At 33.4% G+C, this 16,592-nt stretch overlaps 1 protein-coding gene and 1 long non-coding RNA gene across 5 annotated transcripts in view; both read right to left on the bottom strand.

Moving 5' to 3' along the window:
* Positions 1-9,597, bottom strand: part of LOC143225383 (peptidyl-tRNA hydrolase 2, mitochondrial-like) — a 57,908-nt gene extending 48,311 nt beyond the window's left edge. For 2 of the 4 annotated variants that reach the window (XM_076454678.1, XM_076454697.1), the window contains exon 1: positions 9,339-9,593. The gene's annotated coding sequence lies outside the window, so the exon portion shown is untranslated. Of the gene's footprint in view, positions 1-8,680; positions 8,778-9,338 lie in introns of all 4 variants that reach the window. The other 2 variants (XM_076454688.1, XM_076454707.1) reach the window with 2 other exon arrangements.
* Positions 9,598-9,718: 121 nt separating this feature from the next.
* On the bottom strand, positions 9,719-16,249 carry LOC143225379 (uncharacterized). Its single transcript, XR_013013821.1, has 2 exons — positions 16,046-16,249; positions 9,719-13,318 (listed from the first exon to the last, which is right to left on the bottom strand). It is a non-coding gene; the product is annotated as an uncharacterized LOC143225379 (long non-coding RNA).
* Between the last annotated feature and the right edge of the window lie 343 nt (positions 16,250-16,592).

Raw genomic sequence — 16,592 nt, 5'->3', positions numbered from 1 at the left:
TGAGGCATTAGGAGCATTTCAAATAACCAGATAAGAGGCCTGTCAGAAATACATTTTCAGGGTAAGAAAATGTTAACTTGTGATCCAGTGTTACTTAGTTCCTCTCATTCAAAACTATAATCCCATATTGCAAAGTGGCTGGTTTAGGCACTCAACATTGAAGCCAAGTAGAAAGCAACTGCCCAAAATGAACAGGTGTGTTCTGAGATGAAGCCAAAGCACAAATGGAAGATATTGCACAACAATTATACGTATGCTCTTCACCCTTGAAGCAGGAAATAAACCTGATATGAGTAGAGAAAAAAAAAAAGCGTGCAAAAGTGCAATCTATAGTCATCTATAAACTAAATGAACTATATAGATAATCTCTCTCAACTGAATAGACAAGGTTCCACAATTTGTTATCAGCATTAGGAGGTAGAGGATCAAAATGGACTCTTTAAACATTTAGTGTTACATAAATATAATGGCGAGGGAAAGCAGACATTTTATGTTCACTCATCAATGTCAATCATAAGTAAATAGTGTGTCAGACATCAAGCAACCAGAATTGGGAACAAAAAGTTAGCAATAGGCCAAAAAAGGACAAACTCCTAAAATCACCATAGGGGCAAGAAGTACAACAAACTGGACCTGACATTACAGACATTACCTGGCTTCAATGCAACCATAAGAATAGAACAATATCTGCAACTGGTATTATGAGAAGATATCAGAACTTATCTAACTTTAGTGCATCATGTATCTGGAATTATGAGAGACATGAAACATTTGCTCAACCATAGAAACAGTATCCATATATCCTGTTGCTAGCATTAGAAGGGAGATGAAGTCCACCAAACTAAACCATGAAAACAGTGAAAGAATCTTCTGCAACTGGAAATAATGATAACAGGGGCCTCTACTGTACACAGCTGTGGGAGCAGAACATTTTAAAGAAGATCCCATGTGTATTAATCTTGCTCCAACTTACAGTTGTCCACCTGGAAAAACTCATTCAGAGGAAATGGAAGAAGGGAAACTAGCTTTATCTTCTTCTTACTGAGTATGTTTGGTAAACAAAAATTATGCAATGCAAATGGGAACTGATAAAACATCACTTGCTTCACAGAAAAGTAAATATAGTGGAGAGTCCGAGGAATGTCAAATTGGAGAAAATGCAATGGGTGTCCACAATTTCCCACTTCGAAAAACAGACTGACCTCAATTTATTCACTCAAAGGATCAACATGTATGGACAGAATTTCCCTTCTGCATTACTCATGAAGTCCATGAGAAATGTTTTATGAATGAATGAGACTTTGATTGATTGACTGATTTAGTGTTTTATGGCACAAAGCAGCGAGGCTATCTGCACCAGACATTCGGTAAAAATGTAAAAAAATAAATAAATAAAATAAATAAATAAATGTAGTAATAGACATAAATGGAAATGAAGGTAAAACAAAAAAGTATAAAACCAATGTTGACACCTAGTCTACAATGTTAAGATAGAAGGCAGAGTATAAGAAGTTGTAAGGTATTTACTCTAGCAAAAAGGTAATGATCATAACCCGCCAGGAAGACTAACAGGTAAGTACAAGAACCACCGTCAGTCACCTGAAGTTTGTCTTTCCAGTCCTGGTTCCGGGTTATGTGTCATAGCAGCTATTATCAAAATGTAAAAGAATAAAAGTTTTAAAAGACACTCCGCAAAATCGTAATAATGAGTAGCCAAATGTCCAGTAAAAAGATAAAAGTCAAGTAAATGGAGTAAAATTTGTAAAAGTAATTGAAGATAAAATCAAAACTGCAATTAAAACAGAAAATAGCGTAAAAACCAATGTTGACATCCAGTCAACAAAGTTGTAAAGAACTACCTGTAGCAGAATGGTAATGATCATAACCCGCCAGGAAGACTAACAGGTAAGTATAAAAACCACCGTCAGTCACCTGAAGTTGGTCTTTCCAGTCCTGGTTCTGGGTTATGAGTCAATATGGCCAGTACTAAAAAGTTAAGTAGTAAAAGTGTGAAATGATATGCAGCAAAAGTATAATAACAACTCGCCAGGACGACTAACGAGTAGTTCAAACGGATAGTTCAAACAGTAGCGTTAGTCACCTGAAGTTGGCCTTTCCAGCCCTGGTGTTGAGTTATTTAATGTTCTGGCCATTGTCCAATGCCAAATTGAAGGAGAAAGATTAAAACTGTAAAAAAGAAACCACAATTAAAAAGGTGTAATGAATAAATATGCAACACTTAAATGAGATTAAAAAGATTAATGGCCATTAAAAAATTAAAAACATTATCAAGGTGGACAGAGTCACCATCACCAATGTTACAGACTGACCCTTGGAAAAAATTTTAAAATATTGCCGTCGTTGAGAATTGTAACGATGGCAAGAAAGTAAAACGTGGCTGATAGTGATTTGAGTGTTACACAAACTACACATTGGTGCATCAGTTCCAGATAAAAGAAAATGATGAGTTAAAAAATTGTGACCAATGCATAGCCTAGTGAGAACAACTTCCTCCTTCCGAACTTTACGGAAGCTAGATGGCCAAAGTCCAATTTTGGGTTTGATTTGAAAAAGTTTGTTGTCACGTTGCTCACTCCAAGTGGACTGCCAGCTGGCACGGAGCTGAGCCTTGAAGACAACACCATAGTCCATGTATGGAATAGGCATAGGAGTGATGGTGCTGAAGTAGACATATTTAGCAGCCATGTCTGCAAGCTCGTTCCCGAGAATACCAACATGTCCTGGTATCCAGAAAACTGGATTGAAGTAGCTGCTAATGAGAAATGGGCCAGTCGGTTTCGAATATCAGCGAGAATAGGATGTGAGCTAACGTGTAGCGATTCCAAGGCAAGTATAGAACTTAGCGAATCAGTATAAATAGTGCAGTTGGAGTACTGCTCAGCTGCAATATGATCCAGGGCAAGAGATATGGCATACAGTTCAGCAGTGAACACAGAAACTGTAGAAGGGATTCTGTGCACAACTACTGACCCATAGCAAACCATAGCAGAGCCCACTGAATTACCTGATTTGGAACCATCTGTATAAATGGGAACTGAATGATTGTTTGAAAGATATTCATTGAATAAAAGACGGTACTTCCAATCTGGAGTATCTGCCTTTTTTTAGGTTACTGAAAGAAAGGTCAGATTTGGGGGCTGTAATAAGCCATGGTGGGATGGGCCAACCTGTGGAATCTGCAATGTTATCCAAGGACAGACCCAATTCATCCAATTGCGCCCGGATGCAAAGGCCAAACGGAGCAATGACAGATCGTCTATTCTGAAAAAGTACTGCCCACCGAGGAAGGAAAACACATTTCCAGGTGGGATGCTTTGGTAAGGAATGAAGTTTCGAAGTATATTGTAAAGATAGTTGCAAACGGTGAAGGTGTAGAGAAGGTTCATGAGATTCAATGTATATACTTTGAACTGGAGAGGTACGGAAAGCCCCAGTGCAGAGTTGAAGTCCTTGATGATGAATGGGGTCCAGCATCTTTAAGGCCGAGGGTCTGGCACAGCCATAGACCATTGATCCATAATCGAGTTTCGATCTAACAAGAGCACAATATACCTTTAACATTGAACAGCGATCTGCCCCCCCCAACTGGTAGAAGAGAGAACACGGAGGATGTTCAGTGCTCTTGTGCATTTGACCCGAAGCTGCTTTAAGTGTGGTACAAAGGTCAGTTTACGATCAAAGATAAGCCCCAAGAACTTGGTCTCCGGGACCACTGGCAGCAAAACTTCACCGATATGAAGTTCAGGATCAGGGTTAATACCCCGTCGACGGCATTGGTACTAGTCTACATTCTGGCCTGAATTATCATCTCCAAAGAACAACAATGGTGAGCAGTAAAAGATAATGAGATAACAAATCTGATTAGAAGAAACATCGTAGAAAAGCAACTTTCCATCAATAAATCTGAATACACCATCCTAACAAGTTGAGAAACCCAACCAGTGAGCATAACAGGGGATAGAGCAAGAGAAACTGATGGGTTCCAGGGAATAAAAAGTCAGGAACATTAACTCTAAAAGAATGCAGTACATGCTACTGTAAGAAGCAAACAGGACAAAATAGCCAATCAAGTTTGAAATGGAGGTACATGTGAGAAATGGAAGGTACAGATATGTGTGTGAAAGTCAAACTGCTTTCATGGGCAGCATAGGTCTTATGAAGAAAGTATTAGTCAGGATATGGAAGAACAAAAGAGGAATGGTAGAGGATTCAGCTAATATGAAGGCACAAACGTCTGATCAATGACATCTACAACCAATGAGGATAAGAAAGTAGGTTTTGAGGGTAAAATATTACAAGAAACACACTGATGCTTGAACAGAGAATGGAAAATGCATAAAGTACCACAATAAAATACCAATCAGGTAAATCAAAGAAACAAAGAGGATGCATGATTCAAAAGGAGTAAAAAAAGGAGGGAACAACAGGGGAAGACAAAACTTTATGAAACTAGAAGAAATGTAAGGTTTTCAACAAGGCTACCCAATAGCTTAATGCAGTTGGAGTAGACAAACCTTTTTCAAACAAACAGGTGAAAAATTGAAAAAGATGTAGAACAAAAGGGAAACCACATTGTAGAGATCAAACTTGAAAAACAGACCACTGCTTTTGGTAAATGGGAATGGATAAAGGTCTGATGGAATGAGAAAGGAAAGATGCAACATGTGGAGTCAGTCCTTAGACTAAAGCAACGGACTTAACAGAAACCATGTGTAAAGATGAAGTGTGGCAATATTTGGAGGAACAATGTCCAATCTAGGTTGACAGAGTAGAAACAGAGCCAAAGGTAAAAGTATGAAAGGTTGTACAAGTAACGTTCATAGCAATGAGAACCATAGCAGGACTAGACATGGAGTGGTTTGCATTAGGGATGGAGCACTAGAGAGGAGTCAAACAAAATGGTGAGCATCGATGTGAAGACTCCTCCAACCTGGACTGAAAATGTTCACCTACACAGTAAAAGTAAATGGATGTGGAACAAGAGACAAAAATGGAGTTTGGTGTAGCAGTTGGTAGCAAAGGCATATATGAAGTGTCCCCAGGTGGGAACACATACACACTGCAAGATCTGTAGATCAAGAGAACACTCCATGGGGAAAATCTTGTTTGGATGAGATAATTAATCCACAACCATATTCATGATACCAGAAACATGGCAAGCTAAGACCACAATGTGGTGACTGTAGACCAAGAAAAGGAGATCCAGGATTTGAAAGCACAGAGACCTGGAATTGGTATACCTTTTCTTGGTGATATAAGTGATCACTGTAAAGTAGTCAGTGTGTCCCATAACCACCCTCACCTGCAGAAGAGTAACAATGCATAATGAACCACCATAAGTTTGAGGAAGTCAATATGGAGAGAAGGCTCCTCGACCAACCAAAACCTGGAAGTGAGATTAGCACCTCAACCCTCTTAATTGCAAGTCCATAAACAGATGTTAATCCTGTCATTGGGTAGGAGTAACACCCCACTGTGGTCTAGTCTCTATAACCATCAAGCCAGCTCAGCTCTGATTAAAGAATGAAGGAGAAAAGGATGGTCCAATGAATCCATTTAGAAGTTCCACTAAGCTTGGAGTGTCTGCTGAAGAAAACACATAAAAATCTGACTCACAGGAATGACATTTTCAAAGAAAGCCCATATTCCCAAAACAGACAGAGCCTCTCGAGCAGTGAGAGAACATAAAGTGAGGGCCTTGTAAACTGCTTGCTCCATATCCCAAATAGACAGAAAAAAAGGCTAGGCTCAACTGAGGCAGGAATGAAGAAAACCATCAAATGAATGAGGAATTGAGTGGGGGGTAAGAATGGACTTTCTCCCTTTCATCAGGAATTGAACCAGTCCTACTTTTTATAGAAACAAAAAAGTATGATCTCCGGATTATGAACAGGAAGAAATGAGCAGTAGCCAGTCATCTATATAAGAATGAGTACAAAGGCCCATTGAGTGAAGATGTCAGGAAAGAACCTGTACCACCAAGACAAGATACTTAGAGCTGAAGTTAGTCAAAACAGTAGGGCCCTAAACTGGAACCCTTGACTTTGATCAATTAGGAACAATCAACAATGTAAGTACCATGGGGACAAACTCCAATTTAAAGACTGTGAGGAGAAAATTTGGTTTCTGGTATCAAAATCATAGGAAAAAAAGAGTCAAAGCAAAGATCAGCCTTACAAACAGGAAAAGAATTATTATATCAGAGATGTAGTACATCATAAACAAAATGTTAATCCAACACTGATAAAAAGCATTATTATTAAACACATATTTAACAATGATGAAAAATAAATTCCAGACAGATTGAATAAAACATGACTAATAGTGATGATACATATAAACTATCTAAACATATTTAGTTAACAATGTACTTTTAAATATCAAACCGACAAGTTATCTAAATTTCACTTGTCCACCAAGTATGTAATCATAATAAAAGTGCTGAAGTACTGAAGGTGTTGATGTATTTGTTCAATGAATATTTGATAAATGATCTTTATTAATATAAAGTCAGTGCAAGTTTTCATCCTTTTAATCATGCAATCTTCTTTACTAAAAATTGTGATTGAGAAAAGAATAAGAGCATATGATAGGTGTCACTGACATCCCTTGAATTTTTCTTTCTCACTGTCGATATATTTAAAAAAAATCACACTAGCTATAAAACACAGAACAAACTTATTAAAGTAAAAGATTTATGATACAACATCTGTGGGTCAAAGGCAGTACTAATTAATTCAGTGTCAACAAATACCAATACTAATGAGACTAAAAAGTTTTTTGCAGCAAGATTTCTGGTAATATTTCAACATTAATGATAATCATAACAATTTTAAGCAATAATAAAGACTAAAAACACCATCATAATGCAAACATAAAGACATGAAATGCTTGTGTTGACAACCAAAGCTGGTATAAATTAAGCAAAAATGCAAACAAAGTGATGGCAACACCATGAAGTATGTAAATGTGATCTGCATTCATTATTCTTCAAGATTACTAATATTATTTCTTTATAAACATTGACATTATTATTACAGTAGTACAGATTATTACTTTATTCAAATTACAGAGTATTCAAGAAAACATTAGAACACAAGGCGAATGGATGAAAGTAAACAATGCAATTATCATGTTATTCCTCAAGATTATTTATATCTTTATTACCCTGAACATTATTACATTAACATGAACATTATTATTTACATTTTAATGGTGTTATTAACAAGCTTTAAGAATCTGAAATATTTCACTTGCTTTTTCTTCACTAAACATTCCAGATGTATTTGTAGATACTGCCAGTTTATTCAATAACTGTTTGTACAGGGAAAATATAGAAAATTCCAGCTAATCAATTTTTCTGGTTAATCCAATGCCAAATAAACTACCTTTTACTGTATGCAGCATTTATTTTGCTTTAAACAGTTCATATAATTTAATTTTTCTATCATTTTTATATTGTTGTGTATGTTTTCTTATAGCAAAGCTACATTGAGCTATTTGGTAAGTCCACCAAAGGGAATCAAACCCGTGATTTTAGCATTGTAAATCCGAAGACTTACCACTGCACCAGTGGTAGACTTTCGTGTTGTTGTGAGACATTCATTTTTTTTTTTAATTTTTACAGTTCAATTTTTTTTAAGTTGCTTAGAAAGTTCTGTTTTAAACATCCAATAACCTTCCTATTTCAGAGATATACACTATCAAACTTATTTTACCACTGTTATTTTTCCAACTATAGTAATCACCACTTCCGGTCATAAGTCAGTAAAAAAAAAAATGCTGCAGAAACTGAAAAGAATTTATTGATGACCTCAGACTTGACCTTTCAAAATAACAACAAAGCAGACTACACAACTTTAACAGTATTTTTGCTAGAAATATTCTTCGTTTGAAATCCATTTACATCTAATTACCATATTTTCAATAAATTAGTTATACACATTATTTTACAATCATATTGAATAAATAAGAATGTGAATTTGCCATTGCCTACTATGCTCTCTAAACCTGACAAGGCTCATCTGACAACTTTTCATAATAGTAATACTAACAAGGTAGGGACAGCTTGTTTGTAAAAGCTATTAAATCAACTCTAACTTCTAGTTCTAAAGACAACTGGAGGGGGCCAGAATAATGAATAGAAAATAACATACAGAAAGAGGTATGGCATGGGAACAAGGTACAAAGGTAGTTTTACCAGTAAGTAAAAATGTTATTATAATGCTACAAGTATACAATTTAAAGAAATAAAATGGATGACTTCAACCTCAGATCGCTGTCAGAACATAGCATTTTGATAGCTTGGGAATAACTGAAAACTGGCTAAATGTAGACAATTTTGATGATAATTTCTTTCATACATAAGGTGATAGGTTGTTTACTAAGAATAGAGTACTAAAGTAAAAAAGGGAGTAGTTTTATGCGTAAAATGTAAGCTACCTTTTCAACTCAAGGATATCAAAGCTAATAGTAATTATGTTGAATCTATTCAAGTTTCTGTTAGTGGAATGTTTTGGATATTACAATTTCAATTATGAATATAATTTTGATGGAAATAATCTTAAGAATATTAACTAAAGAAAAAGATCATTTCCATCAAAACAAATCATTGGTTGAGACACCTTAAGAGTAATGTGTTCAGTCTTTGGTTCCTTACCTTAGAAATGGCACTGAATTTTTGAAAATGGTTCAAAGGAGGATTAGTAGGATATCTATTATATAAAAGTAGGTTAAGATTCCTGAACTTGTTTTATCTGATAAAAAAGTTAGAAGGGATATTATCAAGGTGTTTAATAGTATTATTGGTAACATTAAAAAAAACAACAAGTTATAGTGTCAATACATATTTTTTCCATATTTAAATGTGAGAATGGTAAACGTATAAAACATCAATATGAATTTGTACAGGGTAGAAGTCATTTTCAGCTAAGACTACTTTACTTTTCAAGTGTTATAAAGGTGGGGGTTTGCCTTTTTAACGAATTCCCTTCAGACATGCCAGATGCATTAACTTTTAAGGAAAGTTTGATAATTATTGGAGTGGTAAGGGCTGGCTTTGTGTGCTTTGGTGTTTAATTTAATGGACGATACTGGAAAAATAATATTGTATCACTATTGGTAAATAGACGACAATAAAAGGTTCCTTGGTCAATATTGTTGCCATTTAAGTTTAAATGTTAATAATTAATGTTAATTTGTTGTAAGATATAAACAACGATTCGTAAATACATGAAGTAATTAATTATTTCTGTGATGTAATTACAGTGGTAAAATACCTTTACTACCATATTCAATCCACTTGAATTGACACTTACCAGACTATTACCTTCATACCACGTTAAGAATAAATACAATTTAAGCGGTTGAACACAGCGGTACCTAAAATATAATTTTAATTTTTAGCTATATTAATGTGAAAACTAAGCAATGGCATATTTTTCAATCATATTTTTAAAAAATCATAAACTTTAACACAGATTGGTCATTGTTACTGTTATAGTTTGCTAAAACTTCGGGTCACGAGTTTCTCAACCTGTAGTTTTTACGTATTATAGTTTATCTCCGACGAATCTCTAATTAATATTTTACGTATTACAATTTCAAATAGCCAGAAGTTTTAATTTAAATTTAGAGATTAATGAATGTCGATATGTATCAAGTTCATGATATTTGCCAACAAGAATGATACACGCAGTTTTCTTTCTTAACACAAATATACTTTAATATACAAACAATAATACAGTTTAGAATAATAGTTATTACAGATACTAATTTATATACAAATTGTTTTACAAACTTTCACACAACACTGATTTTTCTAACTAGCCTAGAAATGAATATTTTATCATCGGTTTACGAAGAGCGAATTAATTCTGTATTGATACACAGGTACACGACAGGAAGCTAACCAGCTTCTTCACACGTAGGTTTTTACCCGACAAAAATATCTAATGTTTTAGTAGAAATACTAATGTCCGATGCTAATTTACTGAAGTTAAATGGTTTGTAATATTTGAAATCTATAAACGTTCCTGGTCAAATATCTGTAATTTTATGATTAATAAGCGTTTATCATAGTTATAGATTCTGTTATTTATAGTAAACTAACTGTAGCAAACCAACAATATAAAACTGTCTCTAGTCGCATCGATTTACAAACTATTAGGTTGAGATTCTCCAATTTTCATTTGGCAATGGTATATGAAGATACGCTAGTGCTTTCGTACAACATATAATGTTGATTATTACACTCGATAATCTTTTACAAATTTAGATGATAGGCGGAACGTTCGTGATACTCCTTTAACAATAAAAGTTACATGCATTTCTAAATATATATTTAATTAAAACAAACATCGATATTAAAATAAACATGTACTAGTCAATACATTACAGGGCATAATTAACATGGAATCTTTCTCTTCTATCTTTAATTATATGTTTTAAAAAGTTACAGATAAAACTATTATTTTAACGAGACAGTTCTTATATCATATTAAACGTTTTTCGCCTGTTATTTAACATAAAACTGTTATGCATACAGTGCATATAAATATAATATAGAACATTGTTCGAGAAAATAAATAAGTTCCTTTCACCCTTATAGTCTTTGATTTAAGTCATTCACACATGGTATCATGTGATCTTTCTTGTAGTAGGTACTGTTATAAAGTAAGTTACACTAGAAAAAAGTATATAGCAATCTTAATACTGCTGAGCCAGAAGATACCTTGAAAATTAAATATTCCTAATTTTTAATGAAAATTACAAACATTTATGTAGGTATTGCACATGCGCTGATAAAATAGAATTATTATTTCATGTATACTACGTTCTTTATGTTTATTATTTTATTACAATGACTAATATGCGTTGATTGCTTAGTATGTGTGCTGACCGAATTTCCTGAGAAAATATTGGTTTATGGACCAAAATACTGTTCACAGTAAGGCTGTCGAAATAATGAAACATTTTAAAATAATTATTACGAGTATTGCTTCACCTGACAAAAACATATGACAAATTAGAATTTTGTAAATCTCTTACAACACACAAAACACATTTTTCTAATTACGTCGTATAACCTAAAAATAGTTTAAACGCCGAAAAAATGAAGCACCCAAAAACCTATAGGCCTATGATTTGTAGTGAAAATTATATCACAAAGTTTAAACCTGAAAATTGGTTTCAAACATAATCATTTTAGAACTAATGACAGCATGTTGGGAGAGATAAAGAAATAATAATAAAAAAGATACTTTATCCGGAAAAATAAAAGTGGAAACTTCGAGAAAAACTAGTAAAAGCAAACAAATTACAGTAACTAATCTCTTAACTTCGATGTTTTTACACCTTACCAAAAACTTGAAAAGGTCTACGTTAATCTCAATATATGCGTAAATTGAAAGGTAAAAAAACTAAAGAAGTGGAATCCAAGCCGACCTCTGTGAATGTTTTTTAAATGTAATATACATACTTTTAACATAGAATATCAAGGCATAGTTTTGTTTCTAAACAAAATGGAGCGGTAGCACAAAAAAACTAGATTTTATATGATATGGCCAAGGTAGTTTAAGTAGTATATACAATAACCTATTTTCTATACTAGGTGTGACCTATGTAAGTGATTTACTTTGTTCAAAATTTCATATTTATAACTTTCAGTGGAAATTAATTCACCATATCTCATTGAGTAAAAGACCATGTATAATCTTAGAGTAATTTCTTCGCTGTGAGGCATGATTTGAAAGTTTAGTACGTAAAAAAGGACATAGTTTATGTTACAACGGTTTTACAATGTGACCAGTACGAATTTGATTATAGATGTACCAAGACATCTATAAAACAGAATCCACGTTACGATTTAAGGTTAACTTGTAGACAAAACATTTGATGAAATGTAGGACCTCTGCTGAAAACAAAACCTCATAGTAGTCTCTTTTTAGGTTCTTTAATTTATTTTCAAACACCTTTAAGAAATATCAAGCAATTAAAAGCTATTGATAATAACTTTCAATTAAGGGCCTAGCGAGTAATAGCCAAGAGTTTGAACGGACATAGCCTTTCTGATCGTTGCCAAAACGACTTTATTTCTGTAATAATTAATGTACTTGTTTCATATCGGGCACTTTAAAAATATTTAAAGGCAAAGGATAGCATTCTCAAAAACGAAAAACAAGCAACTGAACATAATACACCACAGGAAAAATGTTTTTTTGTGTTTAAAATTCACTGTATCATTTGATGTCTTATATCATTCGTGGTTCTTTTTAGGCTAACGATATTATTGTATAGAGTATTTATCTTTAAGTTCATTCTTTAATATAAATAATTAGATCTTTATACTCATGTGTGTGTGTGTGAAAAATCACTCACTTTGTGGCGTCATTTTAGATTAAATACAATTTTCGTGCACTCCTAAATTGTATAATGACTTTCATAAACATCTATTATGATAAAAAGTATACAACAAGATTTAAAATGTCATGTTAATAATTAGAAAATATACAACGATTAAATGAAAAACAAACAAAAGGATAACAAATGTAGCGTTAAATGCACTTCCATGTTTGTCAAGTATAGTGCTTACTTTTTATAACATTGTATAAAACATTCGTCTGCTGAGAAACTTTAAACATATACACTTTATTTACATTACTATTTAAGTTTAGATGACCTCTTTTTGTGTTTTAGATTACATAAATTTTCTGGGTGTTTTGTAGGTAAAATTTCATTATGTATAGTGTCATTGTTTATTTCTTTTTCCCAGTTATCGTATCTTATATATTCATCTATTATTGTTTTAATATTTGCTATTACATAGTAACTTTCTTTATTTGAGTCTCAAGGGTTTTTCAGTCACAATCTCCCGACCTTCTTTTTCCATGGATAATTCTTTTCCATAGGTGGCTCCTCGTAGTGGCATAGTGGTATGTCTGCGGACTCACACCAATAGAAATCGGTTTTCGATACTCCTGATGGACAGAACACAGGTAGCCCATGGTGAAGTTGTGTACTTAATTCCAAATAAACAAACAAACAAACAAACAAACAAACAAACAAAACTAAAGTATTTTCTGTCGCAATCTCTCGACCTTCTTCTTCCATACGTGGCTTTGTCAACTTTTCTTTCAAGGGATATTGTTTTAATATTTGATATTACAGAGTAACTGTCTTTATTGGAGTCTAAGTGTTGTTTTACTTTGAAGTTCCGACATTTTTTCCATGGATAATTCTTTCTCATACATTGCTTCGTCAATTCCTCTTCCAAGGGATATTACCGCTGAAGGTTTTGCTGTAATTTATGAGAATTATATTTTTAATATACACAGATGTTCAAAATTAATACAAGTAAATTAGCTGTATGATGTTATATATAAAGACTGAAATTTTAAGAAGTATGGTTATAGATACAGTCCTTGAAAAAAGTAGTATAAAAAGAAAGAGAAAATACTTGTAAAAATACATCGAATGAATAAAATACAAAGTATATCTGAATGCCATTATAAATATATCTTTAATTGTACTGTATCTAAAAAATTAGTTTTGTACCATTAAAATTATCTTAACTTTATAACTTCTATAACTTATTCATATCCAGAAAGACATCTAAACTATACTGCCTACAAATCAGCAAAATTAACTACTTCATGTATTTCATGAATAAAATGTATAAATCTTATGTATCTATTGCCTACATAACTTCTTTCTGAACACTTAAAACCGTGTGGTCCTTCCATACGTACAAATTAAATTTCCTCGGTATTGCAAAAGTGAATGAATGTTCTCCACACAAACGTTTGGAGGAGCTATGTATTTGGTGTAAAAACCTTTCTAGTACCAATAACTGTTGATGAAAAAAATGAGTTAAAGGTTTATTATAATGGAGAAAAAAACAACAAAAAACGTTTAAATGCAGTCTATTGCCAGATTATTCAGCTTTCTTTTTTCTTTTGCACAGTTCACTGGTCAATCTTACATCAATATCACTATGTTACACAAATTTTGTTCCTGGATAGTATGTGTTATTTCTTATTTGCTTATGTTGTAAAAGTACAGAAAATGGCCATTATTCCCTTCAAGCTTTGCCTTTGTGACCTGTATAATAAAATTTAGAAATTAACCTATTTTCTATGTAAAAACGGACAAATTTGCAGATTTTCATTTACATAAGGTCTGAATAAAACAACATATGAATTAAGATTTACATGTATTTATACTAAAGTTTGCACATTTTCATTTACACAAGGTCTGATTAAAACAACATATGAATCAAGATTTAGATGTATTTAAACTAAAGTTATACAAAAACTAACAAAAATGTTTAGAAGTGAGTAGTTTTTGGAGATTTGCGACTGTAATGTAAATCACTTTCACGCATATATTTTAACTTAAAAATATCTGACTTTCTTTTTACTTTTAACTCATTTATATTATGTTTTTATACATTTTATAATTGATTGATCTTTTCTGTTTAAAAATACCACAACTTCACCCGTGTTGATGGATCTTCAAATTTGGCATGAAGGTTTGTTGGGTCCATGAGAAGGTACATTCAAATTTACAATTTCACATTTAGTGTTTAGCTGTATTTATGGGCATTTTCGTTGTTTGTTTCATATTTATATATAAAGGAAATAACTGTTCGTGTCCTAAGATAACTTTCATTAATCATGAATTTACGTAACTTCCGTAACCCAGCTAGTATGATTTATTTATATATTTTTTCAAAATGGAAATCACGCCAAAGTTACCTGATGACGGCTGTCTTCAGAACTTCAGGTCAAAACGTCAATCAAATAAATAAATATATTGTGCCTAGTTTTAATTGCTACGCGAAGACCTGAATGCATGAAGTGTAAAACCGTAACAAACAGAAACAACTACCCTTACTGCGCTGTGTGCAGGAGTAGTGCTACTGAAGTCCATTGAAGCACCATTACAGCACAAGAAATATGCATTATCATGGTTGTGGATTTGTGCTATTTTAAGATCATGATACAATGCAAACCAGGAAAACACTCCCGGTAACAACACTGGCAGAGCTACGAGGAATTTCATTTACAGACGTGCTTTTGGATTGTGATTAGTGAACATTTATTGAGTATGAAGCAGATATTAATTCTACATCACAAATGTTTTTTCCTATTCAGTTGAAAGTAATTTAGAAATTATAGGCATATTTTTTTCCAAGTGAGTCGTGCTTTAGATAGCATTTACTTTGATATCATAAAACACTGAACAATAAAAATACATTAGTTCATCTCTGCTCATTTTTTAAATTCCTATCCAGTATAGAGGGTTGTACACGATGAGGAATAAGATTTTCCTCATTGATAAAAGGCCAAATGACAGATAAACACATTCGGGCAATAAACTGACTCTTCAAAGCGATTTCAATCTTCTTCTTTTTTTTCAAATGGTAGTGGGGAGATACAAAAACACAGTTGGGTTTTATAGTCCCTAATCAGACATCGTCTATGAAAACTACGGATAAATTTATTGCCCGTGTTTCTCTGTCATCTGGCCTTTTACCAATGAGGAAAATCTTATTCCTCATCGTGTACAACCCATTATACTGGGTAGAAATTAAAAAGATGAGCGTAGACGAACTAATGTATTTTTATTGTTCAGTGTTTAATGATATCAAATGATATCACAGGAATTACATTCATTCTTTCAAAAGAAATGGGTTTTGAAAATACAATGTACTAGTATATGAAACAAGTTCCGAAATTAACAGTGAGTTTGAGCCAAAAGGACGGAAATTCTATTGCGAAACTGCTACAAATGAGAGCGACCATAATTCGGTATAATTCAGTTAATTATACCTGTGTAAGAAGTCTACATAACAATTATTACTTGCTCTGAGTCGATTTCATACACATGGGTATAAAATCACAATGAAAACAGACTAGTTTCTTTCCACTGGGAATATGTTTTTAACGTTACACAGGATGATGGAAAATTGAAAGTAACTTGTGTGAATAATAAAAAAAAAAAATTGATAAAGCCGCCTTACCTTTCTAACAGAATCGTGCGATTCTCCGTGACTGGCAGCCAACGACATTGCATTCTTCTTTTCAGCTAAGTATTTGAATGTTGATCTATATCTTCATAACAAAATTTGGATCCCAGAACATCCTTTGCAAACAATTTTATTCTCAAAAACGACCCTGCGTGTGTCATTCTGTCAGCCAAACAGCCGGTTTGTTTGCCCGTACTTTCTGGATCTACGAGAGCTCAGTATATAATAGCATTCACGTCATCGCACTGTGACGTCAGCAGACATCTAACTGTGTTAAGATTTATTGGAACTGAGTCGTGATGCGTCTTGTAGAAGTACTGCTGTAATTTCAAAACCTGAAGAACGAGTCTGAACAACGAATGGTTTGCTGAAGTATGACATTACAATTACTGGTAAACTTCCTAACATGTTGTTTAATTTCTGGAATGTCATCTGCTGTGGTTCCTTTTTCATCGGTCCGGCATGGCCAAGCGTCTTAAGGCGTGCGACTCGTAATCTGAGGGTCGCGAGTTCGCATCCCCGTCGCGCCAAACATGCTCGC

This window comes from Tachypleus tridentatus, chromosome 1 (genome assembly GCF_004210375.1).
Source record: "Tachypleus tridentatus isolate NWPU-2018 chromosome 1, ASM421037v1, whole genome shotgun sequence".
Classification (NCBI taxonomy): domain Eukaryota; kingdom Metazoa; phylum Arthropoda; class Merostomata; order Xiphosura; family Limulidae; genus Tachypleus; species Tachypleus tridentatus.
This window is presented reverse-complemented; position numbering and strand designations above follow the sequence as displayed.